The sequence below is a fragment of the Balaenoptera physalus genome (genome assembly GCF_965194825.1).
Source record: "Balaenoptera physalus genome assembly, chromosome: 6".
In the NCBI taxonomy this organism is placed as follows: Eukaryota; Metazoa; Chordata; class Mammalia; order Artiodactyla; family Balaenopteridae; genus Balaenoptera; species Balaenoptera physalus.
In genome coordinates, this window is record NC_138885.1 from 4017111 (window position 1) to 4038019 (window position 20909).

The 20909-nt window shown below is 38.1% G+C and overlaps 1 protein-coding gene across 9 annotated transcripts in view; it reads left to right on the forward strand.

The window, feature by feature from the left end:
- The window catches only part of OCA2 (OCA2 melanosomal transmembrane protein), a 269698-nt gene that overhangs the window by 121306 nt on the left and 127483 nt on the right, over positions 1-20909 (forward strand). The gene's annotated exons all lie outside the window — the stretch shown is intronic.

Sequence of the window (20909 nt, forward strand, 5' to 3'; positions counted from 1 at the left end):
TGTTGGCAATCTGTATATCTTCATTGCAGAAATGTGTATTTAGGTCTTCTGCCCATTTTTGGATTGGGTTAATTGTTCTTTTGATACTGAGATGCATGAGCTACTTGTATATTTTGGAAATTAATCCTTTGTCCATTGCTTCATTTGCAAATATTTTCTCCCATTCTGAGGGTTGTCTTTTCATCTTGTTTATGGTTTCCTTTGCTGTGCAAAAGCTTTTAAGTTTCATTACCATACTGTCTTAATTACTGTAGTTTTGTAGTATAGTCAGAAGTCAGGAAGCCTGATTCCTCCAGCTCCATTTTTCTTACTCAAAATTGTTTTGGCTATTCGGGGTCTTTTGTGTTTCCATACAGATTCTGAAATTTTTTGTGCTAGGTCTGTGAATAATGCCATTGGTAGTTTGATAGGGATTGCATTGGATCTGGAGATTGCTTTGGGTAGTGTAGTCATTTTCACTATGTTGATTCTTCCAATCCAAGAACATGGTATATCTCTCCATCTGTTGGTATCATCTTTAATTTCTTTCAACAGTGTCTTATAGTTTTCTGCATACAGATCTTTTGTCTCCCTAGGTAGGTTTATTCCTAGGTATTTTATTCTTTTTCTTGCAATGGTAAGTGGGAGTGTTTCCTTAATTTCTCTTTCATATTTTTCATCATTAGTGTATAGGAATGCAAGAGATTTCTGTGCATTAATTTTCTTTTTTTAAACAATGAATTTTTCTTTTTAATTAATTTAATTTATTTATTTATGGCTGTGTTGGGAATTCGTTTCTGTGCGAGGGCTTTCCCCAGTTGTGGCAAACGGGGGCCACTCTTCATCATGGTGCATGGGCCTCTCACTATCGCGGCCTCTCTTGTTGTGGAGCACAGGCTCCAGACGTGCAGGCTCAGCAATTGTGGCTCACGGGCCCAGCTGCTCCATGGCATGTGGGATCTTCCCAGACCAGGGCTCGAACCCGTGGCCCCTGCATTGGCAGGCAGATTCTCAACCACTGCACCACCAGGGAAGCCCTCTGTGCATTAATTTTTTTAACTGCGACTTTACCAAATTCATTGATTAGCTCTAGTATTTTTCTGGTAGCATCTTTAGGATTCTCTATGTATAGTATCATGTCATCTGCAAAGAGTGACAGTTTTATTTCTTCTTTTCCAACTTGGATTCCTTTTATTTCTTTTTCTTCTCTGATTGCTGTCGCTAAAACTTCCAAAACTATGTTGAATAATAGTGGTGAGAGTGGGCAACCATGTCTTCTTCCTGATCTTAGTGGAAATGGTTTCAGTTTTCCATCACTGAGAATGATGTTGGCTGTGGGTTTGTCATACATGGCCTTTATTATGATGATATAAGTTCCCTCTATGCCTACTTTCTGGAGGGTTTTTTTTATCATAAATGGGTGTTGAATTTTGTCAAAAGCTTTTTCTGCATCTATTGAGATGATCATATGGTTTTTCTCCTTCAATTTGTTAATATCATTTATCACATTGATTGATTTGCATATATTGAAGAATCCTTGCGTTCCTGAGATAAAACCCACTTGATCATGGTGTATGATCCTTCTTATGTGCTGTTGGATTCTGTTTACTAGTATTTTGTTGAGGATTTTTGCATCTATATTCATCAGTGATATTCACCTATAGTTTTTCTTTTCCTATGGTATCTTTGTCTGGTTTTGGTATCAGAGTGATGGTGGCCTCGTAGAATGGGCTTGGGAGTGTTCCTCCCTCTGCTATATTTTGGAAGAGTTTGAGAAGGATAGGTGTTAGCTCTTCTCTAAATGTTTGATAGACTTCGCCTGTGAAGCCATCTGGTCCTGGGCTTTTGTTTGTTGGAAGATTTTAAATCACAGTTTCAATTTCAGTGCTTGTGATTGGTCTGTTTATTTTTTCTATTTCTTCCTGGTTCAGTCTTGGAACGTTGTGCTTTTCTTAGAATTTGTCCATTTCTTCCAAGTTGTCCATTTTATTGGCATATAGTTGCTTGTAGTAATCTCTCATGATCCTTTGTATTTCTGCAGTGTCAGTTGTTACTTCTCCTTTTTCATTTCCAATTCTATTGATTTGAGTCTTCTCCCTTTTTTTCTTGATGAGTCTGGCTAATGATTTATCAATTTTGTTGATCTTTTCAAAGAATCAGCTTTCAGGTTTATTTATCTTTCCTATCATTTCCTTCATTTCTTTTTCATTTATTTCTGATCTGATCTTTATGATTTCTTTCCTTCTGCTAACTTTGGGGTTATTTTGTTCTTCTTTCTCTAATTGCTTTAGGTGCAAGTTTAGGTTGTTTATTTGAGGTTATTTTTTTTCTTGAGGTAGGATAGTATTGCTATAAACTTCCCTCTTAGAACTGCTTTTGCTGCATCCCATAGGTTTTGGGTCATCATGTTTTCATTGTCTATTGTTTCCAGGTATTTTTTGATTTCCTCTTTGATTTCTTCAGTGATCTCTTGGTTATTAAGTAGTGCATTGTTTAGTCTCCATGTGTTTGTATTTTTTACAGATTTTTCCTGTAATTGATATGTAGTCTCATAGCGTTGAGGTCGGAAAACATGCTTGATACAATTTCAATTTTCTTAAATTTACCAAGGCTTGATTTGTGACCCAAGATGTGATCTATCCTGGAGAATGTTCCATGAGCACTTGAGAAGAAAGTGTATTTTGTTGTTTTTGGATGGAATGTCCTATAAATATCAATTAAGTCCATCTTGTTTAATGTGTCATTTAAAACTTGTGTTTCCTTATATATTTTCATTTTGGATGATCTGTCCATTGGTGAAAGTGGGGTGTTAAAGTCACTTATTATTATTTTGTTATTGTTGATTTCCCCTTTTATGGCTGCTAGCATTTGCCTTATGTATTGAAGTGCTCCTATATTGGGTGCATAAATATTTATAATTGTTATATCTTCTTCTTGGATTGATCCTTTGATCATTATGTAGTTTCCTTCTTTGTCTCTTGTAATAGTCTTTATTTTAAAGTCTGTTTTGTCTGATATGAGAATTGCTACTCCAGCTTTCTTTTGATTTTCATTTGCAATGAATAACTTTTTCCATTCCTTCACTTTCAGTCTGTATGTGTCCCTAGGTCTGAAGTGGGTCTCTTGTAGACAGCATATATACGGGTCTTGTTTTTGTATCCATTCAGCCAGTCTATGTCTTTTGGTTGGAACCTTTAATCCATTTACATTTAAGGTAATTATTGATATGTATGTTCCTATTACAATTTTCTTAATTGTTTTGGGTTTGTTATTGTAGATCCTTTCTTTCTCTTGTGTTTCCTGCCTAGAGAAGTTCCTTTAGCATTTGTTGTAAAACTCGTTTGGTGGTGCTGAGTTCTCTTAGTTTTTGCTTGTCTGTAAAGTTTTTAATTTCTCTGTCGAATCTGAATGAGATCCTTGCTGGGTAGAGTAACGTTGGTTGTAGATTTTTCCCTTTCATCACTTTAAATATATCTTGCCACTCCCCCCTGGCTTGCAGAATTTCTGCTGAGAAATCAGCTGTTAACCTTATGGGGAGTCCCTTGTATGTTATTTCTTGCTTTTCCCTTGCTGCTTTTAATATTGTTTTGTTTGTATTTAATTTTTGATAGTTTTATTAATATGTGTCTTGGCATGTTTCTCCTTGGATTTATCCTGTATTGGATGCTCTGCATTTCATGGACTTGATTATTTCCTTTCCCATATTAGGGAAGTTTTCAACTATAATCTCTTCAAGTATTTTCTCAGGTCCTTTCTTTTTCTCTTCTTCCTCTGATACCCCTCTAATTCGAATGTTGGTGCATTCAATGTTGTCCCAGAGGTCTCTTTGACTGTCCTCAATTTTTTTCATTCTTTTTTCTGTATTCTGCCCTGCAGTAGTTATTTCCACTCTTTTATCTTCCAGGTCACTTATCCGTTCTTCTGCCTCAGTTATTCTGCTATTGATTCCTTCTAGAGAATTTGTAATATCATTTTTGTGTTGTTCATCATTATTTGTTTGCTCTTTAGTTTTTCTGGGTCCTTGTTAACCGTTTCTTGTATTTTCTCCATTCTATTTCCAAAATATTGGATCGCCTTTACTCTCCTTACTCTAAATTCTTTTTCAGGTAGATTGCCTATTTCATCTTCATTTGTTTGGTCAAGCCTGTTTTTACCTTGCTCCTTCATCTGCTGCATATTTCTCTGTCTTCTCACTTTGCTTAACTTACTGTGTTTGGGGTCTCCTTTTTGCAGGTTACAGGTTCGTAGTTCCTGTTGTTTTTGGTGTCTTCCTCCAGTGGGTAAGGTTGGTTCAGTGGGTTGTGTAGGCTTCCTGGTTGAGGGGACTGGTGCCTGTGTTCAGGTGGATGAGCCTGGATCTTGTCTTTCTGGTGGGCAGGACTGCATCCAGTTGTGTGTTTTGGGGTGTCTGTGAACTTGCTATGATTTTAGGAAGCCCTCTGCTAATGGGTGGGGTGGTGTTCCTGTCTCACTAGTTGTTTGGCATGGCATGTCCAGCACTGTAGCTTGCTGGTCGTTGAGTGGAGCTGGGTCTTAGCATTGAGATGCAGATCTCTGGGAGAGCTCTTGCCATTTGATATTACATGGGGCTGGGAGGTCTCTGGTGGACCAATGTCCTGACCTCGGCTCTCTCACCTCAGAGGCTCAGGCCTGACACCCGGCTGGAGCACAAAGACCCTGTCAGCCAGATGGCTCATAAGAAAAGGGAGAAAAAAGAAGAAAGGAAAAAAAGTTATTAAAATATAAAGAATATTAAAAATAAAAATGTATTTAGAGAAAAGAAAGAAAGAAAGAAGAGAGCAATGAAACCAATAAACAAATCCACCAGTGATTATAAGCATTAAAAACTATACTACAAAAACAAAAAACAAAAATGGACAGACAGAACGCTAGGATAAATGATAAAAGCAAAGCTATACAGACAAAATCACAAAAGGAAGCATGCACATACAGACTCACAAAAAGAGAAAAACGGAGAAAAAAAAATATATATAAGAAAGACAGCAACAAAATCAATAAACAAATCTACCAATGATAATAAGCTGTAAATTCTAAAGTAAGGTAAACATAAAACCAGAAACAAATTATATGCAGAAAGCAAACCCTAAGTCTACAGTTGCTCCCAAAGTCCATTGCCTCAATTTTGGGATGATTTGTTGTCTATTCAGGTATTCCAGAGATGCAGGGTACATCAAGTTGTTTGTGGAGATTTAATCCACTGCTCCTGAGGCTGCTGGGAGAAATTCCCCTTTCCCTTCTTTGTTCGCACAGCTCCTGGGGCTTTGGATTTGGCCCCACCTCTGCATGTAGGTTGCCTGAGGGCATCTGTTCCCCACCCAGACAGGACGGTGTTAAAGTAGCTGCTGATTAGGGGGATCTGGCTCACTCGGCCAGGGGGAGGTAGGGGTACAGAATGCGAGGTGATCCTGTGGTGGCAGAGGCTGATGTGATGTTGCAACAGCCTGAGGTGTGCCATGTGTTTTTCCGGGAAAGTTGTCCCTGGATCACAGGACCCTGGCAGTGGCAGGCTGCATAGGCTCCCAGGAGGGGAGGTGTGGATAGTGACTTGTGCTTGCACACAGGCTTCTTGGTTGCTGCAGGATCAGCCTTAGCATTTCATGCCAGTCTGTGGTGTCCACGCTGATAGCTGCAGCTCACACCCAACTTTGGAGCTCGTTTAGGTGGTGCTCTGAATCCCCTCTCCTTGTGCACCCCAAAACAATGGTCTCTTGCCTCTTAGGCAGTTCCAGACTTTTTCCTGGACTCCCTTCCGGCTAGCTGTGGTGCACTAGACCCCTTCAGGCTGTGTTCACACAGCCAACCCCAGTCCTCTCCCTGGGATCTGACCTCTGAAGCCCGAGTCTCAGCTCCCAGCCTCCACCCACCCCGGCAGGTGAGCAGACAAGCCTCTCAGGCTGGTGAGTGCTGGTTGGCACAGATCCTTTGTGTGGGAATCTCTCCACTTTTCCCTCTGCACCCCTGTTGCTGTGCTCTCCTCTGTGACCCCAAAGCTTCCCCCGCCCTGTCCCCACCAGTGAAGGGGCTTCCTAGTGTGTGGGAACTCTTCCTCCTTCACAGCTCCCTCCCAGAGGTGCAGGTCCTGTCCCTATTCTTTTGTCTCTGTTTTTTCTTTTTTCTTTTGCCCTACCCAGGTACGTGGTGAGTTTCTTGCCTTTTGGGAAGTCTGAGGTCTTCTGCCATCATTCAGTAAGTGTTCTGTAGGAGTTGTTCCACTTGTAGATGCATTTTTGATGTATTTGTGGAGATGAACGTGATCTCCACATCTTACTCCTCTGCCATCTTGAAGGTCCTCCCTAATTCTGCCTCATTTCATTCTTATTCTGATAAAATTTTAAGAAAATGATTTCATTTTCTATTTAGTCATAGTATGTTATATTAATGGGAACTGAGGTTTCTTGAAACTAATACTAAGAATAAAATGATCTGTCCCCTCTTGCTTTTCAACTGAGGTGGATGAATTCACTGATGAAGAACGTAAGAATTAAAAAAAAAATAGTGTTAGAAAATGAAGGTCTTTAGGGATTTTTGGAAAGCTGTTATAAATATTAATATATAATTTCTTCATACACTAAAATAAAACAAAGTGTTAAAGAGAATGTAAATGGTATTTTACATATCTTAGAGTTAAAATTAAATTTTACAATTAATTTTCATTTGTCATTAGAATTTTCCCAATATCTCTTCTCTGAAGTAAAAATGCTTCCAAATTGGTGTCATTTATTATAGATGATATGTTTATGCCTGTGTGTCTGTGAAGTGTGTCAGTTTGTTTGTGTATATGTGCTGTCTTTCATAAAAATATTTAAGCCTTTGAGAGTTCATGGCTCTAAGGTGTTGATGGCCATTTTGTGGGCCCACTACGTTCTAGAGATTCAGGGTATAACTTAGATATTTTAGTACTTAAACTTTAATACTCCCTGGTTGCCCTGGAAAACCACCTGTAACACTTCACCAGTCTTGCTGCATAAGCTGAGCAGCAGGCCCCCCATCATGTCACATGAGCACACCAGAAAGTGGTAGAGCCCCGTGATCTGCCTTGGGGGCACCTATCACTCAGGATAGGCTGCATACACATGGGAGAGCACCATTTTCAGAGAAAAATATTGTTTTATTATTTGTATTTTACAATACTACATTTATTTTAGAAAATGTAAATCAGACACACACACACCACAGATAAAAAACTGTCATAATCCCACTACCCAGAGATAAATCCTCTTAATATTTTGGTGCATGTAGTCGCTGAGAATGTTTGTATGTGGATATACATAGATAAAAAAGGCTTCTTCTCTGGCCAAGATGGAGTAACAGGGACTGTATTTACCCCTTGCTTGAGACATCCAAAAAGAAAATAAACCAAAATCCAAAAAACAAAACCAGGAACAAATCAAAACCAGAGAGTGGTAATCAAGATACTGGATATCAGGTAAAAAAGGGCAGTGATCCCTGAGAAATGGGAAACAAATGAAATGAGCCTATGATTGCCCCAGCTCACTGCATTGAGAGACTTTCCAGGATGCAGGGCAGGGAGAGAGAACCCATGTGGATCCCACCAGATTCCTGGAGTTGAGGGGATAGAACTGACTCTGGAGAGACCAAGACAGGTAAAATTTTCAAGACAGAGAACCAGAGAGGAAAGAGCTGCACAGAGAGAGAGGGAAACTCCCTGTGGCCAGGGGAAGAACAACTCTAAAAGATTAGAAGAAAGAGTGTTTGATACACTCAGGACCAGGAATAATGTCTGTTCCTACCAGGAAGACTGTAAACTTCTTAATTTATGAGGCATTGGATAGTGTACACTGAAGGGTCTTGCCTCATATTGGTGGGTAATTAGCTCTAGACTGAACACTGCCCTGATTCCACCTAATAAATCTTAAAATAAAGACCCCAAATAATCACATTGTTTCTAAGTAGTTTAACTGCATCCAAGAACAAACCTCAAGAATCTAGGAATCCAACAGCACACAAGGTAAAATTCACAATATCTGACATCCAATCAAAGATTACCAGGCATGCAAAGAAGCAAGAAAATTTGACCTATCATGAGGAGAATATGAACAAACCATTTGAAATCAACCCAGAATAGACAAAAGTGTTAGAATTAACAGACAAGGACATTAAAACTGTTATTGTAACTGTATTCCAGATGTTCATTAAGTTAAGCAGAAACATGAAAGATATTTTTTAAAAAGGCCCAAATCAAACTTCTAAAGATGAAAACTATAATGTATGAGATAAAAATCTCTTGTTAAGATTAAAAAGGCAAATTAAGAATTACAGAAGAGGGGCTTCCCTGGTGGCGCAGTGGTTGAGAATCTGCCTGCCAATGCAGGGGACACGGGTTCGAGCCCTGGTCTGGGAAGATCCCACATACCGCAGAGCAACTGGGCCCGTGAGCCACAATTGCTGAGCCTGCGCATCTGGAGCCTGTGCTCCGCAACAAGAGAGGCCGCGATAATGAGAGGCCCACGCACCGCGATGAAGAGTGGCCCCCACTTGCCGCAACTAGAGAAAGCCCTCGCACAGAAATGAAGACCAACACAGACATAAATAAATAAATAATAAATAAATTAAAAAAAAAAAAAAAAAAAAGAATTACAGAAGAAAAGACTAGTGAACTTGAAGACATAGGTCCAAAGTAAAACCGAGTGAAAAGTAATGAAAAGCATTCTTGAGCTAGGGGAAAACTTCATGTGGCCTAATATATCTGTAGTTCTTGTCTCTGAAGGAGAGAGGGGAACAGAAAAAGACATTTGAAGAAAATGTGGTTGAAAATTTCAAATTTTATGAAAGATATAAACCCAGAAGTTCAGGAAGTTCAATGAAGTCAGAACACAAGAAGCATGAAGAAAACTAGGCCATGTCATAATTGTTGTACACATGAAACTTATATAATGTTACAGATTGATGATACCACAGGTAAAAAAAGGCATAATGGGTCATTTACTTTTTCAAGAGCTACACTTTGACTTGGATATTTCATTTTGGAAATAATAAGAAATAATTATTTTAAAAATAACTATTTTTTTTGGACTTCCCTGGTGGCACAGTGGTTAAGAATCTGCCTGCCAATGCGGGGGACACGAGTTCGAGCCCTGGTCCAGGAAGATCCCACATGCCGCGTAGCGACTAAGCCTGTGCACCACAAATACTGAGCCTGCACTCTAGAGCCCATGAGCCACAACTACTGAGCCTGCATGCCACAACTACTGAAGCCTGTGCACTAGAGCCTGTGCTCTGCAGGAAAGAGAAGCCACTGCAATGAGAAACCCATGCACCGCATTGAAGAGTAGCCCCTGCTCACCACAACTAGAGAAAGTCCATGTGCAGCAATGAAGACCCAAAGCAGCCAAAAATAAATAAATACATTTATAAAAAAAAATTTTTTTTAAAGATCTATTTAAAAATAGCTATTTTTAACTACAGAAAATTGAAAAACCTGTGTGAAAAAATTCCAAGAGTCAAAGACAAAAGTGAAATTGTGAAGTATTTTGAATTGAATTATGAAAACAAAATTTGTGGGATTCCTCTCAAGCAGGAGTTAGCAAACTTTTTCTTAAAAGTCCATATAATTAGTATTATAGGCATGTGGGCCTTATGGTCTCTATTGCAATCACTCAACTCTGCCACTGTCACAGGAAAGCAGCCACAGACAACACATAAATGAATGTGCATGTCTGTATTCCAGCCTGCAATTGTAGTTTTCTGGTACCTGCTCTAAAACAGTATTTAGAGGACAATTTATACCATTAAATACCAATATTAGAAAAGAAGAAATGTCTCAAATCAGTGACTTCAGCTTCAATCTTAAGAAACTAGATAAAGAAGAGCAAGTTAAACTAAAAGTAAGCAGAAGAAAGAAATACAGGCCAGCATGGAAAACAAAAAAAAAAAAGAGAAAATCAATGAAAGCAAAAGCTAGTTCTTTGATAAGATAAATAATTCTGACAAACTTCTGGCCAAACTGATGAAGAAAATAAGAGAGAAGACATAAATTACCAATATCAGGAATAAGAGATGTTACATCACTAAAGAGCATACAGACATTAGACATTGTTAGGGAGTGTTGTGGACAACTCTATGCCAATAAATTTGACAACTTAGATAAAATAGACAATTTTCTTAAAAGACACACTCTACCAAACCTCACTCAAGAAGAACTAGATAACCTGAGAAGCCCTATGTCTATTAAAGAAATGGAATTTGTAGTTAAAAACCTTCCCAGAAAGAACAAAACAAAACAAACAAAAACTCAGGCTAAGATAGCTTCTTTGGTGAATTCTACCAAATGTTTAAGGAAGAAATAATGCTACAACACCAGTTCTACACAAATTTTATAGCAAATTGAAGAGGAGAGAATACTTTTCAACTAACTCTATAAGGCCCTGATGCCTAAACCAGACAAAACCAAGATAAGAAAGCTATTGACAAATCTTTCTTATGAACATAGATGTAAATTTTTAAAAATCAGCTAATCCAATTTAACAATATATAAAATGGATAATACAGCACAATCAAGTGGAATTTATCCTAGAAATGGAAGATTGGTGTTATATTTGAAAAATCAACCAGTGCAATTTACTAGCAAACTAAATGAGAAAATCCATATGATCATCTCAATAGATGCAGAAAAAAATTTGGCAAAATTCAACATCCATTACTGATAGAATCTCTCAATAAACTAGGGAGAAAAGAGAACTTTTTCAGCCTGATAAGGAGCATCTATGAAAAGCTTACAGCTAGCATCATACTTAAATGGGAAAAACTGAATACCTCCATAGATCAGAAACAAGACAGAGATGTCTGTTCTCACCACTTAAATGCAACATTTTACTGGAGGCTCTAGCTGGTACAATAAGTCAAGAAAAGAAATACTAGGGATCCATAATGGAAGGGAAGAATTAAGTTTTTATTTGCATATGACATGATTGTCCATGTAGAAAATCTGAAGGAATCTACAAAAAAAAGCTCCTGGAAATAATAAGTAAAATTGACAAGTGTACAAGATCAATATAGAAAAAGTAATGGTTTTGTATATTCTAGCAATAAACAGTTGGAAATTGAAATAAAAATGCCATTTACAATAGCATCAATACATAAAACAGGGTAAATCTGACCAAACATATGCAAGAAAACAACAAAGTATTACAGAGAGTAATTAAAGAAGGTCTAAATAAATGGGGAGATATATTTTGGTCATGGATCAGAAGACTCAATATCGTTAAGGTATCAGTTCTCCCTAGATAGATCTGTAGATTCATGCAATTCCTATCAAAACCATAGCACAGAAAGTTTTTTTTTTTTTAGAAATTGATAAACTGATTTTAAAATTTATATAGAAATTCAAAGTATCCAGAATAGTCAAAAACAACTCTTAAAGTGCAGAACAAATTGGGAGTGCTAGTACTACCTAATTCCACTACTTATTATAAAGCCACACTAACAAGGACAGTGTGGTTTTGGCATCAAGATAGATGGATAGATAAATGGAACAAAGTAGGGAGTTCAGGTATAAATCCTCACATACATGACTTTTGACGAAGTGATTTTTGACAAAGGTGCAAATTAAGCCAACTAAGTGGAGAAAGGATAGTTTCTTCACAAATAGTCCTGGAACGAATGGACATGCATATGCAGGAGAAATAAACTTCAGTCCACACCTCCCACTTTATCAAAAGATTAACTCAAACATGGTCACAGACATAAATGTAAAGGCTAAAACTTTAAAATTTCTTATAGAAAATATTTTGCAGTAGAATAGGTATAGAAGTAGTTCAAGTGAGAGCATGGCTACTGTAATTTATGACTGATTTTAGAACTTTGCTTTCCATTTCTGTTGTTTGTCTCTTCTTTTTATGACAATATATTAATGAATGTTGCAATAGCTTAGCTTCCCCTGGTTGGCATCACGTGGTTTGGTTTTTTTTTTTGGCTGTGTTGGGTCTTTGTTGCTGTGCATGGGCTTTCTCTAGTTGCAGCAAGTGGGGGCTACTCTTCGCTGTGGTGTGTGGGCTTCTTGTCGTGGCTTCTCTTGTGGAGCACAGGCTCTAGGCATGCGGGCTTCAGTAATTGCAGCACACAGACTTAGTAATTGTGGCTCACAGGCTCTAGAGCACAGGCTCAGTAGTTGTGGTGTATGGGTTTAGTTGCTTCGTGGTATGTGGGATCTTCCTGGATCAGGGATGGAACCCGTGTCCCCTGCATTGGCAGGCAGATTCTTAACCACTGCAGCACCAGGGAAGTCCCCACATTAGTTTTAATGTAAAACCCCAAGTGTAGTGCCTTTTTTGGACACAAATTGAGTTAACTCTACATCATTTTAAACTTGTCCTTAGAGTCCTAGGTCTGAATGCTCTGACTAAACAGTGGGATGTGACCCAAGACAGGCTTTGGGTCCTGGACCTCTACCGAGTCACATAGAAAGCTGAAGGGAAAGAGCAGTTTGTCAGACTATTCCCATTCTTCCATGGCATCCTGACATGCTGTTGTAAATATCCAGAGTTTAAACCTGATGGTAAGGGAGAAAGGTGAGGTTTTTGCAAAAACACACAGAGGGCCCTGGAGGTGAGCACCCTCTCTGGTTGCACTGAAGCTCAGCCTAGGCTAAGTACCCAGCTTTGTGCGAAAGTGGCATCCTCTGGGAACATGGCTTTAGGGCTGTCCTGTTTTACTGAAGATGGCATTCCTTGTCTTCCACTTAATGACTTTCCCTGCATTTTAGGGGTTAAACTATATCTTGCAGAAAAAGTATCTAATGAATGTCTTTTTGTGGATAACAAAGAGTGGTTTTAATTCATTTTGTAGTAGTTCAGAGATATGGGAATATTTATTTGTATGGAGACACAAATGAACACATATTTCCAGGGATAGTGTCTTTAGCAGAGATTAATTTATAAAGTCTCATTATCAATAATGACAGCACAGCTATACATTTGTATCACATGATGGGCACAATTATTTGGCATTATTTGGTTGTTAATCAGTGAACTGAAATAGGAAGAAGACAGATTATCAAATTAAAATAAAACTTGAAATTAATTTTTAAAATATTCACAAAGAAAATTAATACTTAATATGTAATTCAGAGGAGTAATTAAAAAACAGTACTAGGCTGGAGAAGGTGCTGAAGGGTTGGAGACAAGATGGTGGAGTAGAAGGGCTTGAGCACAACTGCTCTCACAAAAACACCAAATCACAACTAACTGCTGAACAACTGTTGACAAAAGAGACTGGAACCTACCAAAGAAGATATTCTATATCCAAAGACAAAGAAGCCACAGCAAGACAGTAGAGGGGTACAATCATGATAGAATCAAATCCCACACCCACCAGGTGGACAACCTACAAACTGGAAAATAATTATATCACAGAGGTTCTCCCACAGGAGTGAGAGTTTGGAGCCCCATGTCAGGATCCCTAGCCTGGGGACCTGGCACTGGGAGGAGGATCCCCCAAAACATTTGACTTTGAAGGCAAGTGGGGCTTGATGACAGGAGCTCCACAGGACTGAGGGAAACAGAAACTCCACTCTTGGAGGGCACACACAAGGTCTCATGCTCACTGGGACCCAGGGGAAAAACAGTGACTTCATAGAAGCCTGGACCAGACCTACCTGCTGGTCTTGGAGAGTCTCCTGGGCAGGTGGGGGTGTTGGCTGTGGTTCACTGTGGGGACAAGGACACTCTTGGTGGAGGTATCAGGGAGTACTCATTGGCCTGAGCTTTTCTGGAGGTTGCCACTTTGTCACCAAGATGTGGCGACACCCTACAATCTGTAGGATCCAGTGCTGGGACGCCTCAGGCCAAACAACCAACAGGGCAGGAGCACAGCACCACCCATCATCAGACAGGCTGCCTAAAATCTTCCTAAGCCCACAGCCACTTCTAAACACACCCCTTCTATATACAAAACAGAAACAGACTCACAGACATAGAGATCAGACTTGTGGTTGCCAAAGGGGAGGGGAGGAGAGACAGGCATGGACTGGGAATTTGGGGTTGGTAGATGCAAACTATTACATTTAGAATGGATAAACAACAAGGTCTTACTGTATAGCACAGGGAACTATATCCAATCTCTTGGGATAAACCATAATGGAAAAGAATATTTAAAAAAAAGAATGTATATATGTGTAAAACTGAGACACTTTGCTGTACAGCAGAGATAGGCACAACACTGTAAATCAACTATACTTCAATAAAAAAAAAATAATAAACACACCTCTTGACATGGCCCTGCCCACCATCTCCATCCATCAGTGAGCAGGCACCAGTCCCTCCCACCAGGAAGCCTGCATGAGCCTCTTAGACCAACCTCATCCATCAGTGGGGAGACACCAGAATCAAGAGGAACTACAGACCTGTAGCCTATGGAACGGAAAGTGCAGTCACAGAAAGTTAGACAAAATGAGACAGCAAAAGAATATGTTTCAGATGAAGGAACAAGAAAAAAAAACGCAGAAGAATAACTAAGCAAAGAGGAGATAAGCAATCTAGCCAAAAAGAATCCAGAGTAATGATAATAAAGATGATCCAAAATCTTTGGATCTTGGAAAAAGAATGGAGGCACAGATTGAGAAGATACAAGAAATGTTTAGCAAAGAGCTGGAAGATATAAAGAATAAACAAACAGAGATGAACAATACAATAAACAAAAGGAAAAATACACTAGAAGGAATCCATAGCAGAATTAATGAGGCAGAAGAACAGATAAGTGAGCTGGAAGACAGAATGGTGGAAATACTGCCAGAGAATAGAATAAAGAAAGAAGAATGAAAACAAACGAAGGCAGTTTAAGAGACCTCTGGGTCAACATTAAATGCACCAACATTTGCATTATAGGGGGTCCCAGAAAGAGAAGAGAGAGAGAAAGAGCCTGAGAAAATATTTGAAGAGATAATAGCTGAAAACTCTACTAACATGGGAAAGGAAACAGTCACCCAAGTCCAGGAAGTGCAGAGAGTCCCAGGCAGGATAAACCCAAGGAGGAACACACCAAGATGCATATTAATCAAATTGACAAAAATTAAATACAAAGAGAAAATATTTAAAACAACAAGGGAAAAGCAACAAATAACATACAAAGGAATCCCCATAAGGTTATCAGCTGATTTTTCTGCAGAAACTCTGCAGGGCAGAAGGGAGTGGCATGATATATCTAAAATGATGAAAGGGAAAAAGCTACAACCAAGAATACTCTACTCAGCAAGGCTCTCATTCAGATTTGACAGAGAAATCAAAAGCTTTAAAGACAAGCAAAAGCTAAGATAATTCAGCACCACCAAATCAGCTTTACAACAATGCCAAAGGAAGTCTCTAGGTGGAAAATAAAAGGCCATAACTAGATACAAGAAAATTAAGAATGGAAAGGCTCACTGGTAAAGGCAAACATACAGTTAAAGTAGGAAATCATACACACACAAATATATTACAACTAGCAGTTGTGAGAAGAGGTGAGTACAAATGCAGGATATTGGAAATGCATTTGAAATTAAAAGACCAGCAACTTAATCTTGTATATATATAGACTGCTATATCAAAACTTCATAGTAACTCCAAACCAAATATCTACAATAGACATACACACAAAAAAGAAAGAGGAATCCAAACACAACACTAAAGTTAGACATCAGATCACAAGAGAAGAGAGCAAAAGAGGAAGGGAAGAAAAAAGACCTATAAAAACAAATCCAAAACAATTAACAAAATGGCAATAAGAACATACATATCAATAATTACCTTAAATGTAAACGGAATAAATGCTCCAGCCAAAAGACATAGATTGGTTGAATGGATACAAAAGCAAGACACATATATATGCTGTCTACAAGAGACCCAATTCAGGTCTAGGAACACATACAGAATGAAAGTGAGGGGATGGAAAAATGTGCTCCATGTAAATGGAAATCAAAGAAAGCTGGAGGGACTTCCCTGGTGGTGCAGTGATTAAGAATCTGCCTGCCAATGCAGGGGACATGGGTTCGAGCCCTAGTCCAGGAAGATCCCACATGCCGTGGAGCAACTAAGCCCGTGTGGCACAACTATTGAGCCTGTGCTCTAGAGCCTGTGAGCCACAACTACTGAGCCCATGTGCCACAACTACTGAAGCCTGTGCACCTAGACCCTGTGCTCAGCAACAAGAGAAGCCACCGCAATGAGAAGCCTGTGCACCATAACAAAGAGTAGCCCCCCGCTCGCTGCAACTAGAGAAAGCCTGCACTCAGCAACGAAGACCCAGTGCAGCCAAAAAAGAATAAATAAATGAATTAATTTTAAAAAAAGCTGGAGTAGCAATATTCATATCAGACAAAATAGACTTTAAAATAAAGCCTGTTACCAGAGACAAAGAAGGACACTACATAATGATCAAGGGATCAATCCAAGAAGATATAACAATTGTAAATATGTATGCACCCAACATAGGAACACCTCAATATATAAGGCAAATACTAACAGCCAATAAAGGAGAAATTGACAGTAACACAATAATACTGGGGGACCTTAACACCCCACTTTCATCAATGGACAGATCATCCAGAGAGAAAATCAATAAGGAAACACAGGCCTCAAACAACCTAACCTTACATCTAAAGCAACTAGAGAATGAAGAACAAACAAAACCCAAAGTTAGTAGAAGGAAAGAAATCATAAAGATCAGAGCAGAAATAAATGAAACAGAGATGAAGAAAACAATAGAAAAGATCAATGAAACTAAAAGCTGGCTCTTTGAAAAGATAAACAAAATTGATAAACCTTTAGCCAGACTCATTAAGAAAAAAAGGGAGAGGGCTTAAATCAATAAAATCAGAAATGAAAAAAGAGGAGTTATAACTGACACTACAGAAATACAAAGGATCATAAGAGACTACTATAAGCAACTGTATGCCAAAAAAATGGATAACCTAGAAGAAATGGAAAAATTTTTAGACAGGTACAATCTCCAAAGACTGAGGAAGAAATTGAAAATATGAACGAGCAATCATGGTACTGAAATTGTAACTGTGATTTAAAAACTCCCAACAAGTAAATGTCCATGGTCAGATGGCTTCACAGGTGAATTCTATCAAACATTTAAGGAAGAGTTAATACTTTCTTCTGAAACTATTCCAAAAAATTGCAGATGAAGGAACACTCCTAAAGTCATTCTATGAGGCCACCATCACTCTGATTCCAAAACTAAACAAAGATACCACAAAAAAGAAAATTACAGGCCAATATCACTGGTGAACATAGATGCAAAAATCCTCAACAAAATACTAGCAATCTGAATTCAACAATAAATTAAAAGGACCATACACCATGAACAAGTGAGATTTATCCCAGGGATGCAAGGATTTTTCAATATCTGCAAATTACTCAGTGTGATACTGATTGTGATACCACATCAACAAAGTGAAGAATAAAAACCATATGATCATCTCAATAGATGCAGAAAACCTTTTGATAAAATTCAACACTGATTTATTATAAAAACTCTCCAGACAGTGGGTATAGAGAGAACATACCTCAATATAATAAAGGCCATATATGATAAGCCTGCAGAAAACATCATTCTCAACCATGGAAAAGTGAAAGCATTTTCTCTAAGATCAGGAAAAAGATAAGGATGTACACTCTCACCAGTTTTATTCAACATAGTTCTGGATGTCCTAGCCATGGCAATCAGAGATTAAAAAGGAATAAAAGGAATCCAAATTTGAAAAGAAGTTAAACTGTCACTATTTGCAGATGACATGATACTATACAAAGAAAACAGTAAAGATGCTACCAGAAAATTGCTAGAGCTCATCAATGAATTCAGTAAAGTTGCAGGATACAAAATTAATACCCAAATATCTGTGGCATTTCTATACACTAAAAAGGAAAAACCAGAAAGAGAAATTACAGAAACAATCCCATTTACCATCACATCAAAAAGAATAAAATACCTAGGAATAAACCTACCTAAGGAGGTAAAAGACCCATACTCCAAAAACTATAACACGCTGATAAAAGAAATTGAAGATGACACTAAAAAATGGAAAGGTAGACCATCTTCCTGGATTGGAAGAATGAATATTGTCAAAATAAGTATACGATCCAAGGCAATCTACAGATTCAATGAAATCCTTATCAAGTTACCAATGGAATTTTTCACAGAACTAGAACAAAATATTTTAAAGTTTGTATGGAAACATAAAAGACTCTGAATAGCCAAAGGAATCCTGAGAAAGAAAAATGGAGCTGGAGGAATCAAGCACCCTGACTTCAGACTATACTAGAAAGTTATAGTAATCAAAACAGTATGGTACTGGCACAAAAACAGAAATATAGATCAATGGAACAGGATAGAGAGTCCAGAAATAAACCCATGCACCTATGTTCAATTAATCTACAACAAAGGAGGCAAGACTATACAGTGGAGAAGAGACAGTGTCTTCAATAAGTGGTGCTGGGAAAATTGGGCAGTTATATGTAAAAGACTGAAATTAGAACGTTGTTTAACTCCATACACAACAATAAGCTCAAAGTGGATTAAAGACCTAAATGTAAGACTGGATACTATAAAACTCTTTGAGGGAAATATAGGCAGAACACCCTCTGACATAAATTGCAGCAATATCTTTTTCAATTCATTTCCTAGAGTAATGGAAATAAAAGCAAACATAAACAAATGGGACGTAAATAAACTCAAAAGCTTTTGCACTGCAAAGGAAACCATAAACAAAATGAAAAGACAATCCACTGAATAGTAGACAATATTTGAAAATGTTGCCACCAACAAGGGATTAATCTCCAAAATTTACAAACAGCTCATGTGGCTCAATATCAAAAAAACAAGAAACCCACTCAAAAAATGGGCAGAAGACCTAAATAGAGATTTCTCCAAAGGAGACATACAGATTCCCATGAGGCACATGAAAAGATACTCAACATCACTGATTATTTGAGAAATGTAAATTAAAACTACAATGAGATATCACCTCACACTGGTCAGAGTGGTCATCATCAGAAAGTCTACAAACAATAAATTTTGGAGAGGGTGTGGAAAAACAGGTAACCTTTTACACATTGGTGGGAATGTAAATTGGTACAGCCACTATGGAGAACAGTATGGAGGTTCCTTAAAAAGCTAAAAACAGAACTACCATATGATCCAGCAATCCCACTCCAGACAAATTATATCTGGAGATAATTCAGAAAGATACATGCACTGTAATGTTCATGGCAGCACTATTTACAAGAGCCAAGACATGGAAGAAACCTATATGTCCATGATTAATGGATAAAGAAGATGTGGTGTATATATACAATGGAATATTACTCAGCCATAAAAAAGAATGAGATAATGCCATTTGCAGCAATGTTGACAGACCTAGAGATTATCATACTAAGTGAAGTAAGTCAGACAGAGAAAGACAAATATCATATGATGTCACTTATATGTGGAAACTAAAAAATGGTACAAATGAACTTCAAAACAGAAAGACTCACAAACTGTGAAAACAAACTTTTGATTACCAAAGGGGAAAGCTGAGGGTGAGGGATAAATTAGGAGTTTGGAATTAACATATACATACTACTATATATAAAATATTGATAGATATTCAACAAGGACCTACTGTATAGCACAGGGAACTCTGCTCAATATTCTGTAATAACTTATAGGGGAAAAGAATCTGAAAAAGAATAGATTTATGTATATGTATATTTGAATCACTTTGCTGTACACCTGAAACTAACACATTGTAAAACAACTATACTCCAACATAAAATAAAAATTAAAAATAAAACAAAACAAAAAACCACTACTAGGCTTTAGAACAGTCAAGAAGTCACATCTGAAAAATCTCCACATTCTCTGTCTCAGGATTAGGCAGAAATTACAAGAAGTTGTGAGGAAAGTTCTTCCAACTTACCTTTTGCACACTCTGCTCACTCATCCTAGGTCTCTTGGGATGGCTCACCATTGGCAGAATTTCTAATACTGAACAGGCAGATGGGCAGACCTCCAGGGTCCACCAGCTCTCCCTGGAGTAGGCACGAGTCTGGAGTGCTGTTTAGGATCTCATGTGCAACGACACATTGTCCCTTCATCTCCCAACTGGCTGACTGGGATATTGTCCTCCTTTGCTGGTTACATTTGTTCCTTTTTGCCTGTTCTAGGCAGGCTCATAACTAGCGAACGCAATTATTCAACCACCTTTCATTTATTTATTATTTATTTACTTATTTATTTACTTATTTATTTATTTTGAACATTTTTATTGGAGTATAATTGCTTTACAACGGTGTGTTAGTTTCTGCTTTATAACGAAGTGAATCAGTTATACATATACATGTATCCCCATATCTCTTCCCTCTTGCATCTCTCTCCCTCCCACCCTCCCTATCCCACCTTTCTAGCTGGTCACAAAGCACCGAGCTGATCTCCCTGTGCTATGCGACTCCTTCCCACTAGCTATCTATTGTATATTTGGTAGTGTATATATGTCGATGACACTCTCTCACCCTGTCACATCTCACCCCTCCCCTTCCCCATATCCTCAAGTCCATTCTCTAGTAGGTCTGTGTCTTTATTCCTGTCTTGCCACTAGGTTCTTCATGGCCTTTTTTTTTTCCCCTTAGATTCCATATTTATGTGTTAGCATACTGTATTTGTTTTTCTCTTTCTGACTTACTTCACTCTGTATGACAGACTCTAACTCCATCCACCTCACTACAAATAACTCAATTTCGTTCCTTTTTATGGCTGAGTAATATTCCATTGTATATATGTGCCACAGACTCTGGTTCCATCCACCTCACTACAAATAACTCAATTTCGTTCCTTTTTATGGCTGAGTAATATTCCATTGTATATATGTGCCACATCTTCTTTATCCATTCATCTGATGATGGACACTTAGGTTGCTTCCATGTCCTGGCTAT